General features: G+C 36.4%; 1 non-coding gene across 1 annotated transcript; it reads right to left on the bottom strand.

Moving 5' to 3' along the window:
- Positions 1-1,420: 1,420 nt before the first annotated feature.
- LOC147823570 (U1 spliceosomal RNA) lies at positions 1,421-1,584 on the bottom strand. Its single transcript, XR_015443674.1, has one exon. It is a non-coding gene; the product is annotated as a U1 spliceosomal RNA (small nuclear RNA).
- Between the last annotated feature and the right edge of the window lie 20,374 nt (positions 1,585-21,958).

The raw sequence follows: 21,958 nt of genomic DNA, 5'->3' as shown, positions 1-21,958 counted from the left end.
TTACCAATCACATCAAGGGGAATGAACAAGAGACACGAGAGCATTTTGGCAGTAGTGATTTCTCCTTAGGAAAAAAGTCTTAAGACAAGGAAAAGGAAGAGTCTCTCGTCATAACATTGAAGAACTTCTTCTAGTCCTACTGTCTGAAATTAATTAGGGCACAATTGTGGACCATTCATCATAAAAGCTAAGAGATGAGATTGTTCGAAGAGCGAGGGTGGTTAGCTGTGTTAAATATTGCTGATAGGGCCAAAGAGTCTGAGAAGCATCCCCTATGCTCGGTCACAGAGGGGTCATTATAATCTAAGCAATAAATTTTAGTAGCATACTGAAAGAAGTTAGAATGGGATTACTTGAAGAGTTCATAGAAAGCAGGCAACTTTTTCAGTCATTTAGCTATAAAGGAGAGGCAAGAGAAAGAATAGTTATTGGACAGAGCTACCAGAATAGGGATTCTTTTTCTGGTCCTTATGATTGAAACAAAGACTTCCACACGGAGCTGTATCTCCAGTCTTTTGTTCGTTTTTACTGTGAGTCAAGGTCTCACTATGTTACCCTGGCTGGACTCAAACTCATGACCCTTCTTCCCCAGCCTCCCACAGTGCTGGGGATACTTCAGTGTGTCCCCATGCCAGGCTTATGTTTGTTTGTTTTTGTTTGTTTGTTTGTTTTTTCCTTAAATTCTTTTATTGGTACATTTTAGGTATACAACACAATTACATTTCTCATTGGGAACTTGTACCTTTACATGATGCATCTTGGTTCTTATTTTTTTTCCATTCCTAGCCCTCCCTTCACCCTCTCCACCCTTCCCTATTATGTTTGTTTTTAAAGGTTACTAGAGTTGCTGGCACTTTTGATTGGTGATCAGAAAGTTCTAGTAGGAAAAAAGGAGATACTCTGAAGAATCAAGTATACAAAGTTAGTTAGCAGCTGGCAAAGTTTCCTGAAAGAGAGGGAGGGTATGGGCCCATAGCACATGTGGAAGGGTGAGCCTTAGTAACAAGTATGGTGACATTGAGTCTATAGCTATATAAAGAAGAAAGGAAGCAATGCATGCAGACAGGACAGTTTGAATATGGCTGTGGGGAAATGAGAGACCCTGTGCCTGAGGGGTGTAACTTGTGCGAAAGGAGGGTTGAAACTTTCTGGAGACAAACGTTTAGATTGCCAAATGGTGCTGAGAGCCTTGTTGAAGTTTCTAATCCTGAATTTTTAATTATGTCTATTACTGTGGTTATATAATTTCCCTCTAAAATCTGTACTGCTTAGCATAGTGGTTCTCAACTGATAGTTTTTACCAGAATTACAAGAAAGCTTTTTTCTGTCCCTCAACTCAATCCTAAAGATTCAAAATTTCTGTATTATGAAGTGTGCCATATGGCTTTTTCTACAATGTATGTATTATTATTTTTTTTTCCAGGGGAAAGCGCACACGCAGTCCCCCACTACCAGAAATTATGCAGTCGAGTTTCCCACATTTGGGGAAATCGCAGGGGTCAGCACATCCGGAGTGCAATGGATAAGCCTCACCCTGGGAAGACCACCTTCGTGATCATGATATCTCCTCTGCCAGGTAAGTATGTATTATTTTTTCTTTTTTTCTTTGATCCCCAGAACCATGGTCTTATTATTCAAGGCTCTTCATGGTTAGGCTGCTTTCTAACTGTCCATATTCACCTCCCTTTATTCCTTGCTTTGAACACATTATGCTAAAAATAACCTACACATTATGAAGCATCCTGCCCCATGCACCATACCTTTTTAAAATTAGTTTGCTGCTAGTGACTTTAAGGAGTCAGATAAGTAACACATCTAAATACCAGTAAAGAAAGCTTAATTCCACATTACCATTGAAGGGTATGCATCAATTTCTATATTTATTCTGTATTTCCCCATGATTAGAGATCTGGTCTGAATTACATAGATGCTTACATTAAAGGTAGTTCAGAACATAAGACAGTAGTTACTGAAGAATACTGAATATATTGGCAGCTCTGGTGGAAGCACAGAATGGATTAACAAGTCTGTTCTAGGAAGTTTAGAGTCATATCAGTCTAATCAAGATGGGAGAAGAAAATCAAGCCAAAGGAAAGCTAAGAGGGCCTGATGTCTACAAGCTTACTACATGCCCAGGGGCATCGCTCACATAGGTACAGAAAAGATACACATTTTCCGAATAGGGAGAGAGTAATCAGATGTGTGAAACACTGGAGACAGAGTCATGAAAGATAATAATTTTGAATTATCCTTTAACTTTTGGAAATGCCCTGGATGACATTTGTAAGGGCAGTTCCTGTGGAACAAAAGCCAGATCATAGTAGGGTGAGGAATAATTGCTTACTAGGAAGTAAAACTAGCAAGTAGTGGGAAATTCTTCAAGAAGCTTGACAGGAATAAAATAAGGGTAGAGGGGACTGTGGGGTCACAGAGAAGTACTTCTTTATTCAAAATCAGACGGACTGAACTCTCCATATGCACTTAACATTAGTTATACATCCAAGAAAAGCAAGGACGATGAGAGGAGAGTGAGAAGATAAAAGGAGGAAGAAAAGAATAGGAAGAGGAGGAGAAGGAGGAGGAGGAGGAGGAATGGTAACTAATGAAACAAGGTCCCTGAGGATAAGTTGGGATTTATAGGAGAGAAAGAGTTTTAGATAAAGAGGGAATCCTCTTTCATTCAGAAAGGAAAGAATTCAGGAAGAATGTATGTAGATAAAATACACTCTAGCATTCTAACAGAAAAGTAGGGAAAAACCTGTTGTTTTAGGATCTTACTTTCTTGATCAAGTTGAATACAATGTCCACCAGTCAAGATGAGGGAGGAGACAAATCAAGTTTCTAAGGAGAAGTGAAAATTTTAATACAATCCTTGAAGTAATGGTAATGAACTCACGGAAGTGTAGGTGCTAACACCCAGAGTTAAAGGCTATGAATCTGAAGGTCTCTGGATTTTACAGTAGCAGCTCTTAGCACCAAGCTTTCTTCTTGTATGGTATGGGCATTTATATAAGATATTCTTTTACATTTTTAATGCTTTCAGTGATATATAGCAATATCATCTCATAGGATGGAGCCTTTTATCAAATCCTTGCAAATGCTAATTTTGATTTCTCCAAGGACACCGCTAGGGGGATTTATAGTGGGCTCCACGTATGACGTGACTGTGACATATGTCATCTTAGAAACCTAGTGAATTTCTCTCCCTAAACAGATGGCACAGCTCTGCAATATAAGCAGCAATGCCCTCACCAGCTGTTGATTTTATTTGCAGATTTAAATCACTATACAATTGCTGATGAGAAGTATATCCAAAATAATCCCTTAAATTCCAAGAATGATGAAATGTACTTTGCTTAGGAGAGGTTAGGGTAGAAAATAACTTTATTATTGTGTGTTTTTGAGCTTTGGACACTTTGAGAATATATCATGTTTATATTTGGTTATGCCTCAAAGTAGAAAGAAATTCATCCTACACATGGAGGAAGCTACCTGTCTGATTTTAAAGTGCATCTGCTCTGCCCTAAACTTTGACCTTCTCTTTGGCATCTATAATGTTGTACTCTGTCTGACTGATTTACCTCTGTTTCCTTCTTAATTTTTCTTTCTCTATTAGCCTTAAAATTTAGGGGATCTTCAAGATCATATCCTGTCTTCTCTTTCTATGCATGACTAATGGGCTAATCTCTCTCATCCCTGTATCCCTAAACTACTGCCTGTTTGCTGTTATCCACAGAATGTTGAGAATAGATCTTGTCTTGTCACTTTCTCTTCTCTGAGATATGATACCCAACACACACAAATTAAAGGAGGAGAGGTATGTTTTGGCTCACAATTTTAGAGGACTCCGTCCATAATTTGCTCACTCCAAGGCAGAGATGGCCTGGTGGAAGAGTCTGATGGAGGAAACTGCTCACATCATCTTGGCCAGGGAGCAGAGAGCGTGAGGAGGAAGGAGTGCAACGCACCCTTCTTGCCATGGCCCCAGTGAGTCATCTCTTTAGACTAGGCCTCAACTACTAATAGGACATTCAGCTATGGATTTATCAGTGGATTAACAAATCCATGATCCAATCATCTTCCACAAGCCCCACTCTGAACACATGAGGATTTAGGGGAACATTCTTATCTAAACAACAATAGATCTAAAATCTAGAAGAGAGGTAGAGACTGCAGACAGCCACAGCGTCAGGGATATCAGTAGAAAGGTAAAAGAAATCATGCCCTTCTCTCTGTTCTCTGTCTGATAAAGCACACCACCTTGTGCAGGCCTGGCTCCAACAATATTAATAATAATTAATAACAGCTTTTCATCAGTACCTAGGATATTTGTAAACAGAGAAGGTCTGGCTCATAGTTCGAGAGATTCTAGCCTGTGATCAGCTGGGCTTATGGCCTAGGCCTAAAACCAGGGAGTACAGAATGGCAGGAGCCGATCCTGGAGCAAAACCACTGACCTCATGGCCAGGAAAGAAAAGACAGTAAAGAAAGGGAGTGAATTTTCATAATCTCCTTCAAGGGTATGTCCTCAATAAACTAAAGATCTCCCACTAGGCCCCACCTCTTATAGTTTTCACCCCCTTCCAATAGGGCTCTCCTGCAGATTAAGTCTTTAGCACACAGGCCATAGGGAGGTGTTCAACAGCTAAAGTATAGCAATAATGATTAATGAAGTTCCTGCATGTCAAACACTGTTCTAGGCATCATACATTTTTGGATTCATTTTATCCAACCAAAAACTTAAATGTTATCACTGTGGATTTTTTGTATGCATATATTTACTTCCCTAGTAGACATGGAATTATACTCCTTCCAAGAAAGAAAAAATATATCATTGATATTTTTATATACTATAGGACTTCTTAGACTTCCTATATTGTGTTCATGATAAACACATTTGCTGAATGACAAGATATATAAGAAAAATAATTCACTTTTTAAAACTATAAAATTGTACTTTTCAGTCATACTTTTTCATGTTAATTGTAGGTCTTTCGGCAATATGATTTTTTTTTTTTTTTTGGCTTGCTTGCTTCTTTCTCTGTAAGTACTGGTAGCACATGGTAGATATTTGTACATATTTGCTGGTTGTTTGATTGAACTTACTACATTATTTTACTCTAGAAAGTGGAAAGTGAAGGGTTACAGAATCTAACTCCAAGTCAGAATTCAGAGTATCTGCAACATACCTTACCACAGACCACACCTCAGGGATGGTTTGATTATTTGGATGTGATTTCACTATAATTAGTTGGAGAATGATTACAAGGTACTGCTCTGTCACCAGATTTTCACTTGTAGCTATGATCGATGATTTACCTTCGAATCTGTTTCTCTTCTTTTCTGTCTATATCATCTACCACTCTGGCACTATTGTGGATATCCTCTGCATTCACTGAAGACAAGTTATTATACACATTCAAGATGCCCTAAAACAAGTTCCACATTAATAATGGGTACTTTAAAATGAGAGTATATGATATAACTATTTATAATAGGATTAATTTGTTTATAAATGGCAGTATAATTAAACTAGGAATAATCACAAAACTTTAGATTGGTGGAAATAGAGGAATAAGATTTTTGACCGAATTATAAAGATTGACTTGCTTTTATTTGACTCTTATAAAATAATAAAGTGAAAGATGTAATAGATCTTAGAATTATTTATTGTTTAAGCTGATTTAAAGATAATCTGTGAAGAGATACTATTTACAAGTGGAATATCAATTTTTGTTTCCTACAAAGCAACCAAACAATCTTGTCTTGATTAGTACATAGTAAAATACACTTGAAATGAGTTCCAAAAACAAATTTATCTCTATCTTTTTTTGACAAAAATGCAAGTAAATTCTAATTACAAGAAGGAAAAGCCTTTTGTTTTCAGAGGCTAGAATTTAGTTTCACTGCATACTTTCTACCATTTCCCCAGTGGGATATATTATCATTCATGATAAAAGTATAAGACCATTTTATCTGGAAAGATGTCCCAGGCCCACAAGCAATGTAGCATCCCTAGAATTTGGGCAGAAGACAACTTGTCTGTTGTTATCCTCTGACTTCCTCTTCCCCCTTTTCTTATAGTTGCCAAAGACTGCAGAGTTTGTTGATATTTGGTACCCAAAGGAAGAAAATATGCAGTATGTCAGATAATTCCTTACAATCCTTTTGGAGAAGGTGAAGAGTAATTTGGGATTTTCATATGGAGTAACTGGGATATATTGGAAATGCTCTCTGCTACCACCAGAGAACGGAGGCAGTTAGTAGAACAGTGGTTTACAGCTTTCCAAGGAGCTCTTAACTTCCTGAGTTATTTTTATCAATTATTATCTTCCAAGAATTAAATGAACACTTATATAATAGGGGAAAAAGGAAATTATTTTTGCTTCATGGTCTCTAATGTTGATCTGTATATTTCAGTCCCCAAGGAAGTATAAAAATATATTAAAGCATAGAAAAAAACACCCATCCAAAGAACAGATCCTAGTACAAAGTAAGTCTAAACAAAGGGCTCTATTTTCTCATAAAGCCATCCTACCAAGTTGGAATTAATTTCTACATCTGAAGAAAATATCTCATGCCTTTAAGATTCACCATGGTTCATGCTGGAATTTCTGGAGTTATTAGATGATGAAACTGTAAGTACAAAAAGTGAATGAAAGATATAGTGACTGTTTAAACAATAAAATCTTACTTCAGTAAAAGACACATTGCCAAGAATGATTGGCTAAGTGTGTTTATAGTGAGAAGGGCTGCTTAGGAGATTATTGGCAATGTGTCTTTTACTATATACATTTCTTACTTTAAACATTCAATGTATTTTTGATCATCCTTTGTTGATCAACAGTTTGTAGCAATTTCTATCAAATAAAAAAAGTTGTGGCTAGTTCTTATCTCCCTTATTCACCTGATGTGGCACTGTGTGACTTCTGGCTCTTCCCCAATATAAAAATCATTGTGAAAGATAATTATGTTGAATCAGTTCAGGACATCAAAGCAACCACAACAGCGCAATTACAGACATTCACGAAAGAAGACTTCCAGAATTGCTTCAGAGAGTGATAAAAATGATGTAGTCAGTGTAATAATAAGAAGGCGAGTATTTTGAAGGGATTATGATAATGTATCATATACTGTAGCAATTTTTAATTTAGGTACTCATCATATGTTTTGAGTACTTGTAATATGTCTCATATATTACTGTATAGGTCCAACAATATGAATAGAATATCTTCAAATGTATTGTGTATGAAAAAAGCTAATATTCTACAACAATTTAGAATATGTTTGGCTAAAAACCCTTTCTAGGATCAATTATTCACTATTAGGCTGCTTAGTACAATTGGGTAATAAACCTTCTGGGAAGCTATTAGCAGCATATGAAGAAATAACTAACTTAATGTAATCAGGTTACTATAGATCATGAAATGCCATTTTACCATCTTTTGATCAAAACAATTAAAATTTGGATAACACTGATTGTTTGAGTGAGGTAGATCAATAAGAACTCATCAGGCCAGGGATTTAGCTCAGTGGTTCCATCGCCTGCCTTGAAAGCAAAAGGTCCCGAGTTCAATCCCCAGTACTAAAAAAAAAAAAAAAAGAACTCATAGACTCTTGGTGAGAGCCACTCTCATATCTATCCGTTCTTCTAGATATAAACTAGAAGTGACATACTTATTTCAGTGCACTAGAAAATATGTATAGAATATTCATAGCATCACTGTTCATAATTTCACAATGAAAAAATTACAAAATGCAGATAACCAAAAGGAGAATGCTGAAAAATAAACATTCATAAGTAGTATATTATTATCCCCTGTAAAAAGGAATAAGCCACAACTATATATAACATGAATGAATCATAGCTATTGTTAGTCAAGAAAAATCTCAAAAGTTGCCTTAAGAATAATAACAATCTCAGAATAGCTTTATGAAACAAAGTAAAAGTGGCTCAGTATAAAATATTGGTGAAACATATAATATATGTAATGACTGTTATTAAAAGCAAGATGTTTTAGCTTGGACTGCTGTAAAAAAATCTGAGTATCCTATAAAAATACGAATTTATATCTAGCACCTCTGTAGGCTGGAAGCCCAAGATAACATGATTGGCATAGTCTGCCTATGGTATAGGCATTCTTCTTCATCAGAGAGCCAAGTCCACTAGCTTCGCATATAGAGAGCAGAGAGGAAAGCAAGCTTTTCTATGATTTGCAAGGGTGCTTATTCCAGTCATGATAGCTCCACCCTCATTGTCTCACTGAATCCTAGTTACCTCTCTCCACCTGTTAATTGTGATATATCCATTTGACTTGAGTAAGAACTAGCAGATTACCCAGCAGACTGGTAAAGTTCTGGATGATTGACACGTCGGCCAACAAAATGAGGGGAAAGGTCCAATCAGGATGTGGGCACCATCAGCTAGCAGGCTTGCTTGTAGCTTGGGTGGAATGAGAAGGGAAAGAAGAAACTAGTGTGTCTCTTTTGGAGGGACTCTCTACATGGCCATTGCCTTTGGACTTTGGTCTCCAGTTTCTTCAGCTTTCCAGCACAGCATCTAACCTTCCAACTCAGACTCTTCAGCTTTCCTCATGATGACTATTGTGAGCTTCCAGGTGTTCAATTTTCAACTGCTACTGGATCCTCTGGCTTTCCAGGGTCCAGATGGCCATTTTGGATTCCTTCCTGTCTGATCCCACAGACTGCCATTTTAACTCCTCCACTTCTGATCTTATAAGTCTACCGAATAAATTGCTTTGTATAACATACATATATTTCATTTTGATCCTGTTCCTCTAGGGAACCCTAACTAAGACATTCTCCAAGACTCTACCTACTAATATCATTACATGGGATAAGGTAGGGTTTCAACAGATGAATTTAAGGGGGATATAAATATTCAGCCCATAACACAAGGGGATAAAAATACAAAGGCAGAATATTAAAAAACTTTTGTCAGTATTATGTAAAAAATTGGCCTCGGTATTTTTTTTCACAAATGTTTATCACTTCCCAATGGAATGAACGAATAATGAAGTAAAATTTAAAAACTGAAGAAATGAAGTCAAAAGGAATCTAATTCCACTTACCACATATTAAAATAGGCATTTGAATAAGTATTTGTGTTTGGAGGATTTATAATCTAATATCATTGATAAATACTCATGAGTAATCACAGAATGTGTGGCATACAGCTAAGCACCCTAGCCTTTATTAGGATTTTGTTTTGTATGAGAGGATGAGCAGAAATGTTCTTTCTCAGAAGTGACAGTTCAGTAACATAATTTATGGGGCAATCTATGGGAAGGGATTAAATCTGTCATTTTGTAACAGCATCTTCCATACTGTTAAATTTGCATATGTAAGGGTGACTTTATCCCTTATAACTTCATGCCAATCACAGTGATTCTCTTCTGCTGCATGCTTTTTCTTTCACCCTGTCAACAGAATGCCTGCATTCTATGTAAAGGTGACATTACAATTTTTACTAATATTAAGCAAACAGGATAGCTACCTGGACTAAATGTAATAGAAAAACAAGCCAATTATTTACTTTATACGATTTAATCATTCTGACCTAGACAATTTTAACTTCTTAACTCTTAAATTTAGAGCTGTATTCCAATAGGCCGTTGTGTCATTCATGAATATCACTCAGACTTTTTAATCTCTCTTGACCAATGAAAATTTAGAGTCAAAATTTAAAGTTGGAACAGATTTAAATTGAAGCATCAAAGAGATTAGGATCTGGTGTGTCTAGTGTGTCTGTGGGTGTGGGTGTGGGGGTGTGTGTAAGGTTGTTTTGGATGGTGATCCAGATACAAATCAGAATAGGAATATGTTTGCAAACTGCCCGGGAAATTATGAACAGCACAATGGCACTACCCCACCGTTTAATCCCTTATTACTAATTGAAAGGAGATATATACTTATATATGTATTTAAGTCTCCTCTATAAAAATATTGAAACTACAGGCTACAGGACAGGGGTCATTGCTCAGCATTGTATTACAGGCTAGCACTAGCTCTAGGGCCAGGCAGTAAATATTTGTTAAGTGAATGACTAGGCTCCCATTAGGCAATGAGGCTGCTTTAGCAATCAATCTCCTTAAATGGCATTATTTGCTTGCTGAAAATGTGTTTTCCACATTGGCTTAGATCTTTAATTTACATAGGCTCATTGCCATGCTGCCCTGTCACAGATCACCTTCTGAGCACTCCTATAGCTTTTCTGACCTCCTTTTCACATCTGGACTTGTCGAAAAGCAGAGTGAGTTGCATCTATTTTCATTTAACAGCACTGCCCTGCCCTACCTCTACCTCTAAATTGCTGTTCTTTGATTTTTCATTACAGAGTGAACATGCCCCAGCCCAGTCTGTGATTCCATAAACTCCTTAGCTTTAGGTTATAAGCAGGGTTGCAACTCAAGTGGAGTCTTGTCTGCCTGTTTACTAGACTGCTTTTAAAATCGTTCAAACCCAAATAGCCAGGGGAGAGATGGAAACTTAATTTGTTTCAAGCTTTCATGGCTGGAGGCAAGGCTGACTCTGGATTTCCCACTGGCACACTACTAAATATCTTCAGGTGAGCAGAAAAGACTCCATGCAGGCGCCATACAAAGTTTTCCCAGCAAGTACAGATCACTTTCAAATGACAGCTTACCTGTCAAGTATTGAAGGAGACCCACCTACCCAGGGAGTTGGGCAATTTTTAGCTTGTTCAATGCTTTAGTCCTCTACTCAGTTAAACAGAGCCCGCAGTCAGTACACATAACAGAAAGTACAGCAAACACTCCGCGGGCCAAACACGATGGGACTTTTGCCTGCTCTTCTCTGCCTACACCTCCCCCCAAACCTACTGGAATAACACGTTTTAAAGTTCTTCCTGTTGCCCTGGAAGCTGCTACTCTTGTGACAAAAGGCTAAACCTGGAGTACATTGAATTGCTAGGCAAGACTAAAGCCACTGGTTTGGAAGAATGATTCTCAGGCAAGAATTAAGTTTGAGGTTTTAATGTGTCAAGCAGCATACTACTAAGAATTACTGTTTTGTTAACTATGTCTAAAGAAGAATGGTAAACTGAGTATATCTCAAACTATTTAAGTTAATTATCTTCAGCAATTATTCATGAACAGCAGTCACAAAGTCTTGAGCTATATATTAAACACTGAAGGAAAAGAAAACGGATTCTTCTCAAGAAGCCCACAGTTTAGGGGTTGACTGATTGATATTAAGCCAACACAATACCATCTTGTGCTACTGTGTTGTTATTATGTTGCTATTAGCATGACAAGTGCTGTGTTGATGCTTTGTGTGAAATGCTACAGAAGGCCTCAAAAGTTTATCAAGTGTAGAGGAGGCATACAAGAAAACAATATATTTACTAGTTCTTCAATAGTCATCCTGCCATCAGGAAGCAGGGAAGGGCATTTAGAAAGAAGGAATGGTGTGTACAAAGCATCCACACATGGTAAAACACATCCAGTGAGAAGAAGTATTTGGATCTCTCTCAGTAGGCCAAGACATTTGGCTAGAGAACTGTCCACGGTAGTCCTGTCCAGACCTAGCAGTTCCAGTTCAAGTCTAGAGGGCACTAAAATAGCTCTAGGCAATGCAGCCGGGGAAAGAATTTGAAAGACCTGAAAGAATGCAGCCAAAATAAGCATGAAGCAATGCAATGTAGTGTTATGATTAAGAGCACCAGTTCTAGAGTCAGATGTAGCTGAATGTCAAGGTCTAGGAATGCCAGCACCTATGTTTCTATGTTCAAGTTCATTAACCTCTTCATTTGCAAAAGAAGAAGAATGATAAGATTTTTGTGAAGATGAGATGAACCAGTGCATTAGCCTACTCTGAGGACTATGGTGAACTTATAATTACACAAAACCTTTTCTAATTTAGTAGGATTATTACCTATGGTACAATCATAGTGTTAGTAGTAGTAGTAGTAATTGTTGTTAAGAAATAGTTTTCAAAATAACAGCTAAATCATGACTTTCATACGGACACAAAAATGAACACGTCAAGAGTTGTATGTTATCAATGATGGAACTAAGCAGATCCTGTCTTAAAAGAGAATGCTAAGAATAGACATATCTACAGATTCAGAATAGTAAAAGGAATGTGGAAATAAAGGCAAACCCAGCTTCTTCCTTAGCAGAGGAAGGGAAAGCACTAAATATACACAAGGTAGAATTTACCTATCTGTAGTTAAGACTTATTTTGTATTGCTATCAGCTGTCTCCAGCTTACAGAGTTTTAAAATAACTTCCTCAGTATCCAAACTGAAAACTAGGAGAGAGGTATGCTAGAGAAAATGTACATTTTTCCAACGAGCACAATTTTCCTCTACAGAGTAGTGGTAGCTAGTGTTAATATTTCTAAGTCACAAATAATACATGTGACATAAATATCCCCTCTATAGTTTAAATCTTAAAAAAATCTAAAGAAATGGCACACATAGGCTTCAAAAGGCTCTGCTGGAAAGAATTCTCTCCTGGAATCAAATTAATCAGGTTTCCAGTCCCATTTCTTTAGCATCTTTCCAATGGTTGATCTCAGGCCAGTCACTTAGCCTCTCTTAATTTTGTTTTCCTCATTTGCAAAACTAGGCAGTGAATCAAATGCTCTCCAAATTATCCTCCTGGATGTAGACAGCGAGGGTTGACTCTTTTTTTTTTCCATTAACTTTATTGGTACATTTTAGGTATACAGTACAATTACATTCATCATTGGGATCTTGTACTTTTACATGATGCATCTTGGTTCTTATTTTTTCCCCATTCCCCTGCCCTCCTTTCACCCCCTCCAACCCTCCCTATTTACAAAGACTTTGTTTCCATTTTTTTCCTTTTCTCATATTTTTTCTTTTCCCTTCTTTTCTTTCCCCTACCCCTCCCACTTCCCCTATTCCTTTAGACCTTTTCTTCGTATTTCACAATTTCAGTTATACATTTTGATCCTTATTTACACTTTTAGTTTTTCGCAGCAGAGAAACTATTCGGTATTTACCCATGTGTGTCCTATTTTCACTTAAGAGTAAGGCCTCAATGTGCATCCACTTAGCTATAAATGTCTCTAGTTTCTCGTTCTTTATGGGTGAGTAGTACTCCATTTTATAAAAAAAAAACCACATCTTGTTTATCCAGTCTCCAATTGATGGGCAATTGGGCTGTTTCCAAGTTTTAGCTATTACAAACTGTGCTGCTATAAACATAGGTGCGAATATATCATTGTGGTATGATTATTTTAATTCTTTTGGGAAGATACCCAGCAGAGGGATAGCTGGGTGAAGTGAAACTTCTAATTCTGGTTCTTTGAGGTATCTCCATACTGACTTCCACAGTGGTTGCACCAGTCTGCACTCCCACCAGCAATGGAGAAGGGTTCCTTTCTCACCACACCCCCACCAGCACTTGTTATTGGTTGATTTCTTGATAGCAGCCATTCTTTCTGGGTTGAGGTGGAATCTCAGTGTTGTTTTCATCTGCATCTCTTGAATGACCAGTGATGCTGAACATTTTTCACATGTTTATTTGCTGCTTTTACGTCTTTGTCTAAGAAATGTCTGTTTATTTCAGATGCCCATTTTTGAATTGGGTCTTTATATCTGGGGGGGGGGGTCTGATTTTTTGAGTTCTTTATATATTCTAGATAGTAGGAGTTTGTCTGAGGAACAACTAGTAAAAATTTTTTCCCACATTATAGGTTGTCTCTTAGCTCTGTTGGTGGTTTCTCTTGCAGTGCAAAGCTTTTTAATAAGATGAGATCCCAGTTGTTGATTCTTTGTGCTAGCTCCTGTGCTACTGAGGATTTGTTCATAAAGTTCTTTCCTATGCCAATGTCTTCAAGAGTTCTACCTAGCTTATCTTCCAGCAAGTTTAGTGTTTCTGTCTTAATATTTAGATCTTTAATCCACTTCGATTTTAGTTTAGTGCATGGTGAAAGACAGGGAACTAGTTTTAATCTTTGGCAACTTGAAATCCAGTTTTTCCAACACCATTTATTAAAGAGGCTATCTTTCCTCCAGTGAGGATGGTTGGCAGAGGGATGACTCTTGATGTGAATTTTAATGCTATGTCTCTGATGGATAATCTACCTGTGTATACTTGAGTCTTGGCTACGATTGAGCAGTGTATTTGAGTCACTGGTTTAACCAATCTCAGTAAATGACAACTTATTAGGGCCTTTGAAATGTAACCCATTTTACTGTGTATATTTAATGAAATGCTAATGTAATTTTGCTAAACATTCAGTACTTATGACATATGATAGATTGGGGATATGAGGTTTTTATGGTAGTAAACTGTCATAGAAATAGCGATTAAGCACTACAATTACGGGAACACCTACCTTTTATATTAGAAAGTCATTTTTTCCCCCAGTTTGTGTCAGTTAAACTGGGAAGAGGCTGAACATGTGAGGCAAAAGGTGTGTGTTGAAAGCACAATTTAAGAAGATTTAATTTAGCCTGGACTCTTGGTGCCATCTGGGTGGACAATATCTTGTGGCACTACGGATGCTTGCTGCATGAGACTTTCATATATAACTCCCTCAACTCAGTGTATTACATGACCTGAGATATTTTAGTAAATGTTGGATTATATATGCTTTTCTCTCATTGGATCAATACTTACAAGGCAAAATTTTATAAAATATTTAGTATCAAATTTTAAAACATTATAAATGTACAGGAAGTGGAATAAAAACATGGAGATTAAAGGATTATTACAATTCATGTATCATTCAACTGAAAACACATAGAATTTTGACAGTCATCTGAGAGATCCTCCAGGTATTTTGGGTAAACCTCGATACACTTTTCTTTCCTGAAAGAAACAACTACCCTGTACTTTAATCATCTTTTTGCATTTCTTCACAAGTTTTCCACCAAAGTGTCCATCTCTATACACTGAAGTTTAGTTTTGGCTTTTGTTTAGTTTAAGCATGCCTCTTTGTTCTTTTGAAAGCAGTTTTTATTTTATTCTGTGTATTTGTGAGAGAATATGGGTCATTGAATTCATAAAATGTCCAATAATCTGAATGTTTTATACATTGGTAGTGAGAGAGCTTGGTTAGGTTTGCGCTCTCTTTTGGGAGGGGAGAGGACACAGGCATAGGTGGTGATGTGCTCTTCCAACGAAGGGCATATAGTGCACACTTGTCTCTGTTTTGCGATGTTGGCTGCCCTTATAGCTTCGTGCTGGGATTCATGAGTCTACTAGAGGTGTTTTGGGCTTGATTTCTTTTATGAAGTACCCCTGAAAATGCATGTATAAATCCCTAATGCATTGAAACGGTGTGTCCCCGGTGTGTTATTAAGTTGGTATAAATTGGTGATGTTTGGGTATATTTATTTCCCTAACATTAATGAATATAGTTTACTTTTACTATTTTCACTCCACTTCACAATTCTATGGATATTCTGTGTCACCTAAATGGTACTTGGAGAGCTCAATTTAGAACTGCTAAAAATTGATCTTTAAATTGTTCTTCTATGTTTAGAGATGGACAAGAGCATTCATTTCAAATCTTCTCAACAAAATATCTCTCTATATGTCAAATTAAGAAAATGATTTTTGGGTTAAATTGTAGGATTAAAAAAATTCATTTTGTTATTGTAATGAATACTATCTGAATTAGAGTCAACAGATTTGCTGAGCAATTTGTGTAAGGAAGAGGCCGAAGAGAAGCCAATAGTATCCTTAAGTTGAGAATCTTTTCAGTCAAGGAGACCATATACAACAAAATATGTAAGTGTGAAAAAGTACTTTCCTTGAGCTATTTTCAATAGCGTTTGCATTGACTTGGGTCTAATTTAATCAGATAGTACTTAACTATATTTAATGAGAAAAAAATCAGTTATTTCTTGCTTTCTGTTCTCAAATTTGAAGTTCCAAATTATGTGGAGCCAGAGTTCCTTCCAGCTTTAAGATAATATGACTCCAAAGCAGGCTTTCTCAGTATTGGCACCCTTGATAATTTGGGCTGGATAATTCTGTGTTGGGGGACATCCTACACATTGTACCATATTTAGCAACATTTCTGGCCTCCATCCATGTGTCTGCAGCAATCTCCTCATAACTTGTGACAACCAAATATGTTATCAAACATTGCCAAATATCTCTTGAGAGCAGGAATCTCCCCTGATTGACAATCACTGATGTGAGAAGTCCTCAAGGCATAGATATTCTTAGAGGAAAGTGTGTAAAATACCTAACCCATTGTTATATTTCAGCAGGGGTTTGATGTAATGACACTGTAATAGCCAGAAGAATTGGGTGCAGCTCTGTGTACATACTTTTGTCTTTATACAACAATTAATATCTCCAAATTGTTATAATTCGAGGGTACTTTATAAAGTTTTGTTTATATTTTATACATATTTGTATATTTGTAAAATGCAGAAAGAAGTTAAAGATACTCAAAATTGTCGGTAATCCTTTCCTACAAATTTAGCTCGTATTTGCAATTGAGCTCTTTCATATGATTTTATCTCTGTGTAGTTACCCACCTACTGATCATTTAATCATAGAAATATATCACCTAAATACTAACAAATATAGTATCAAAAATATGTTGTGCTATTTGGTTCATTATACATTCATTGTACATGGCCACACTTTAATCTGTTTTTACAAATATTTTCTATTTCTTCTTAAAACATTTTTCAAATGTTTTAGGATTTAAATTTAATTTTTTCTTGCAAGTGCAAGGTCCCAAGTTCGATCCCAGGCAACAACAACAAAAAAATTTAATTTATTTTTAACCAACACATAAAAACATAATTAAACTGGGTATGGTAGTAGCTTCTTGGTAGGCAGAGGTAGCAGGATCACTTAAGTCCAGGAGTTTGAAGCCAACCAGGGCAACATAGACAAAAACAGAAAAAAAAAGAACAAAAAAAATTGTACAAATTAATGAGGTATCATATGATGCTTTGGTAGATGTTTACATTATTTAATATTTAAACCTGGTTATATATCTATCACCACAAAATTTGTTATCTTTTATGATGATGATATTCAAAATAGATATTTTTGAAATATACAGTATTTTATCGTTATTTGCATTATGAAGTAAATCTCAGATATCATCTCATTTTCATCAATAGTTAAAATATATTTCTAAAAGATAAGGACTTAAAAAAAACTATACATTATACCATTTATCTCATTAAAAGTGAATAATTCCTTAAAATTATAGAGTGTCCAATTACTGTTGAAGGAAAATGACTGTTTAAATTCAATTACTGAATAAACATATATTGAATCTAAATTCTTGAGGTATACTGTGTTTTATTAACCAAATTGCTTTAAGTAGCTATAGAAATATAATTTAAATGAAGATTCCAGTTCCTGAAAGGTAGTATTTTTCTCATACCAGTAATCCATACAATTATTTTCTGGACAAAACCAGGAAGATATTTTCAGCAGGAGTTTGTTCTAGTCTTTTCCATTCTCATGGAAGCCCCCTGCTGGACAGATGGATCTTGCTTGCTTTCCTGGTCTGTGTGTAAAATGTGTGTGTGTGTGTGTGTGTTTGTGTGTGGTGTGTACACACACTTTATAGAGGAGAAAGAAGGGGAGAGATAGTGAGAGGACATGGGAGTGAATGCTAATGTATTTATTTCCCAAAATATTCTTAGGTCCCCTTAAAGCTGTTAGGTTAGCTACAGTCTCAGCTATAGGGAAGCCAGAGATTTTGATCAAATGCAGCCTGGTGCAGACTAGACGACCATGCCCTGAGTCCTCCATGAGCCAATTCTCTAGGTCAGTTTAGGATTTTGTTTTCTATTTTATAAAATAAGAAATCATAACAAATGAATTGTCAATCCCCTTATGATCTTTCTGACAGATAAGGTTCTATGAAATACAAACTTTCATCAATTACTCCCTCAAAAGGCAAATGTTGCATAGTTATTATAGTTAAGATATTCTGAATTTGAAATGCTTGCAGAGAAATGTGGAAATTCTGTTATTTTTTGATGAAATATTTTCAGTACTTTCCCGCAAAATTTAAATGCATAAATATTTATTCATTCAAAAATGTTTACAGAGAGCCTACAATAGCCTGCTAGCTGTTGGAGTAAAGATATGAAACCTATCTTAAAAGAGCCCTTAATTTGTGGATCACAAAATTAGCAAGATGTGATCCATTTTGAAAAAATAAATGAACTTAATAAAATAAATTATGAAGTAGTTCTTTAGACTGAAGCAGTGATTTATTTCACTCTGCAATAGGGACAATCTGCATAAAATAAGTCAATTACACACAATTATTTGCCAGTTGCATTCTTTATGAGTAGTGAGTATAAATTAGCAGTAATAGTTACAGTGACTGACCCGGGTCCATTTGATGTATCATTCCATTTACTTTAATAATGGTATGAGAGAAGCATTTAACAGTAATTGTCTTCACTTTACATTTGACAAAATGAAGACACTCAAGATCTAGATAACTTGCTCAAAGAAGAGCAGCTAGTGAGATAACACTGAGATTTCACCCCTCAGCTTGATTCTTACTTACTCAGATCTCTGGTCTCACATTGGCACATCTCTCCATTGGACTAATGGTGTATTTAGGTCAAGAACCACTGTTTTGAGGAAAATTTTGATCAGAGGAGGTTCAGTTTTCAGTTTTTTTACTCCTAGGATACTAAAATGCTAAGGCATTGAAAACATTTCCATTCTTTCAACTGTTTTTAACAGTACTCAATATAAGAAGATTTATAAAGAATCAAGTTAGCAACATCAATAAGTGTTATTTTTATTGTGGTAGAAACTCAGTAAATTTATTCTATTAGCATATTTTCAAGTGTACAATAATTATGCACAATATTGTACAACAGATATCTATCAATCTTTCATCTTGAATGATTGAATCTATACTCATTAAACAGCAGCTCCCATTTCCACTTTTTCCCAGCTTCTGACTACAACTACTGTAACCTGCTTTTTACTTCTATGAGCTTGCCTATTTTAGATACCTCCTATAAGTGGAATCACTTAGTATTTGTCCTGTGACTGGCTTATTTCACCTAGAAGATTGTCTTCCATTTCACCTGTGGTGTTATGCATTGCAGAACTTTCCATTTTTATAAGGTAGTGTAATACTCCATTGTAGATATATGCTTCTTTTTTTACCCATTAATTCATTGGTGAACATTTAGGTTGTTTCTACCTCTTGGCATATGTGAATTATATTATAGTGAAAATTGGGAAGCCAATATCTGTTCAAGATTTTGTTTTCAACTCTTTCTGATAAATACCCAGAAATGAGATTGCTGGATCACATGCAGTTATATTTGACTTTTGAGACAATTCCATACTATTTGCATAGCAGGCACACCATTTTACATTTTCACGAATAGTGCACATGGTTCACAATTCCTTTATATCTTCACTAACACTTAATATTTTCTGAGGTTTTTGTTTTGTTTTATTTTTTCTAATTGTTGCCATCCTAACAAATGTAATGTGGTAAAGTGATATCTCATTGTGGTTTTGATTTACATTTCCCTGATAATCAGGATATTGAGCATCTTTCTATGTATTGGTTAATAATTTGTATGTCCTCTTTGGAGAAATACCTATATTATGATTATTTACTCTGCTTTTTGAAGCAAACCTCACTCTTTGCCATTAAAGAAATTAATTTAATTTCCTGAACAAATGTTGTAGAAGGTACTGGGCCTACAGGAATGCACATCTCTCATTATGGAAAAGTGTTTTGTACCACAGAAAAAGAAGTAAGTTGTATCTATGCTATCCCTACTATAAGATGGTATCTGAGATGTATTGTAATCATGAAACTAGTTACGGCAGTGATGCAGTGAGAAAGGGCTGTATTAATTTACATTCATTTGGTGGAGCACAAATGGATCTAACTGGATGGGGGCATCACAGGAGAAATCTAAGGTTCAGTAAATTAGACATGTTAGCAGCAAGTAGATCAGCAAGTCACAAGTAGATCAGCATTTGAACTGGATCCAAAACCTACAATCTTTTCTACCGTAATATTTTGTATTCCCTATTTTTGAAATTGAGAAAACTTCAGAGAAATTTGACCTTGGTGCTGAATTTTATATGATGTTAAAACTAAAGAGGAAATAGTGCTTCACTGATTTTTCTGCCACATCTGTGATCTGCCTTAAACAAGTGATAAGCTCCATGATAACCCAGAACATGAAGACAAATGGGAGGGAGCAAGTCTCTGAAGTAAGAGTTAAAAGCTCAGTTCACTCCAGGACCACTGTTCAGCTCAAAAGAACCTATTCATTTTAGAGAGAGAGGTTTCTAATTAGTCAGTTGGGCATGACTCTTTCTCTGGTTGTTTTGATCTATGTCCATTTCTCAGGGCCTTCAGATACTCACTTTCATGCAGAGTAATTGCCCTAAACTGAGCCTCTTTAAACTCTGGAGAACGTATTTTTATATCTGCCAGAGCTTTCAGCTATTTTTTTATTGACAAATGCAAATGATAAAACACTGATTTTGAGGGCAATTGTAGGTAAATCCACACAGTAGGTAAATCAGCATTATGAAATTTGGCCCAGAGGCAAGAAAATATAGCATGGCCAGGAAAGGTGCACAGAATATGTGATTTATGGCAGCTATGCCAGTGTCTTTATAAATAGTGTCTTCTTTTATGTTCAGAAATGCCCAAATTAAAATGATAAATTCTTTGACCATGACTGGGGACCCCTGAAACATTACTGGAAACCTCTGCAGAAGGCTCCAGTCTCCTGCCCAGTGTATGACACAAGCCTGAGGAAAAAAACTAAAAGAAAGAACTAAAAGAGACAGAAAGCAGGGCACCGGGATGACCAAGGCAGGTGCAACCAACAAAAGTGCTGGTCAGTCCAAGCCACTGATTTTTATTAGTAATCAATTGGGGTAAAGGAAAGCTGTGGGCAAGGGTGGCACTATGTGTGAGGATGAGCAGTCATGCAGTTTCTATGGAAACTAATGTAAGCAAGCCTCGTAAAAGACAAGACAAAGCATTGTTGAATTAGGAACAGAATAGACAAAATATACGGTTGTAATTAGAATATTGTCCTTCTAGTTAAGAAGGTTTTAGTTGTGGGAATGGAATTTGGGTGCGAGTTACTCTGATCTTGGCACAGAGGCTTCGGCTGGACTTGCTTCTCAAAACAAGTCAATTGTGGGGTAACTCTTCACAGCCTACAGTGCTTACAGCATGCTTTGGGCATAATCTATATTGCGGTCTCCCAGAACTATGGCTATAGTTTGGATCTTAAATGGCCCCCAAAGGCCTGTTGTGAAAAGTCTTGGTCCTCACAATAGTGGTATTACGAGGTGATTGGAAGGCAACTGAGGAAAAAGAAAATTGTAATTTTGAACTGACAGAATCAGGATGGGGTTTTTGAACAATACTGCCTGAAAACCTAAGCTTTAAATTAAGCACAAGTGGAGCTTCAAAGGAAAGACCCAGACACATGATGGGTCCCTGGAGGTCCACTGTGCCTGGAGCCCAGGCCCAGTTCCATGGATGCGTGGTGCTCCATGGGGCATTGCACTTGGCTTATTGCCCTGTTGTCATCATCTTGAATTTTGAAATAACTTTAGAGTGGAAGGTCTTCATTTTTATTTTGTACTAGGCCTGGAAAACTATGCACCTGGTCCTGATTGATAAAAAAGAAAGCAATTTAAACATTTTTAATTGAAATAAATATACTGAAATCCTATAAGATTTTAAACTTTAGAATAAGAACCTAAATTTTATGGTGCAGGGATGAGGACAGCTTTGAGTCAAGGAGTGTTCTCACCAGGGCTATGGATGAAACAAAGTGTATGTCTGTGGGGTGAGAAGAAGGGAGAGGCAAGGAATGGCCTTATTGGTAGGATCAATAAATCTCCCCATACGTATAGGGTTGCCCTGTTTTATGGCATCTATGGCAATATTATTATTAATAGTGCCCTATTTTATGTTA

Source organism: Heterocephalus glaber, unplaced genomic scaffold (genome assembly GCF_053883595.1).
Source record: "Heterocephalus glaber isolate CG9 unplaced genomic scaffold, H.glaber_assembly_v1.0 deba00001572, whole genome shotgun sequence".
Taxonomy (NCBI): domain Eukaryota; kingdom Metazoa; phylum Chordata; class Mammalia; order Rodentia; family Bathyergidae; genus Heterocephalus; species Heterocephalus glaber.
This window is presented reverse-complemented; position numbering and strand designations above follow the sequence as displayed.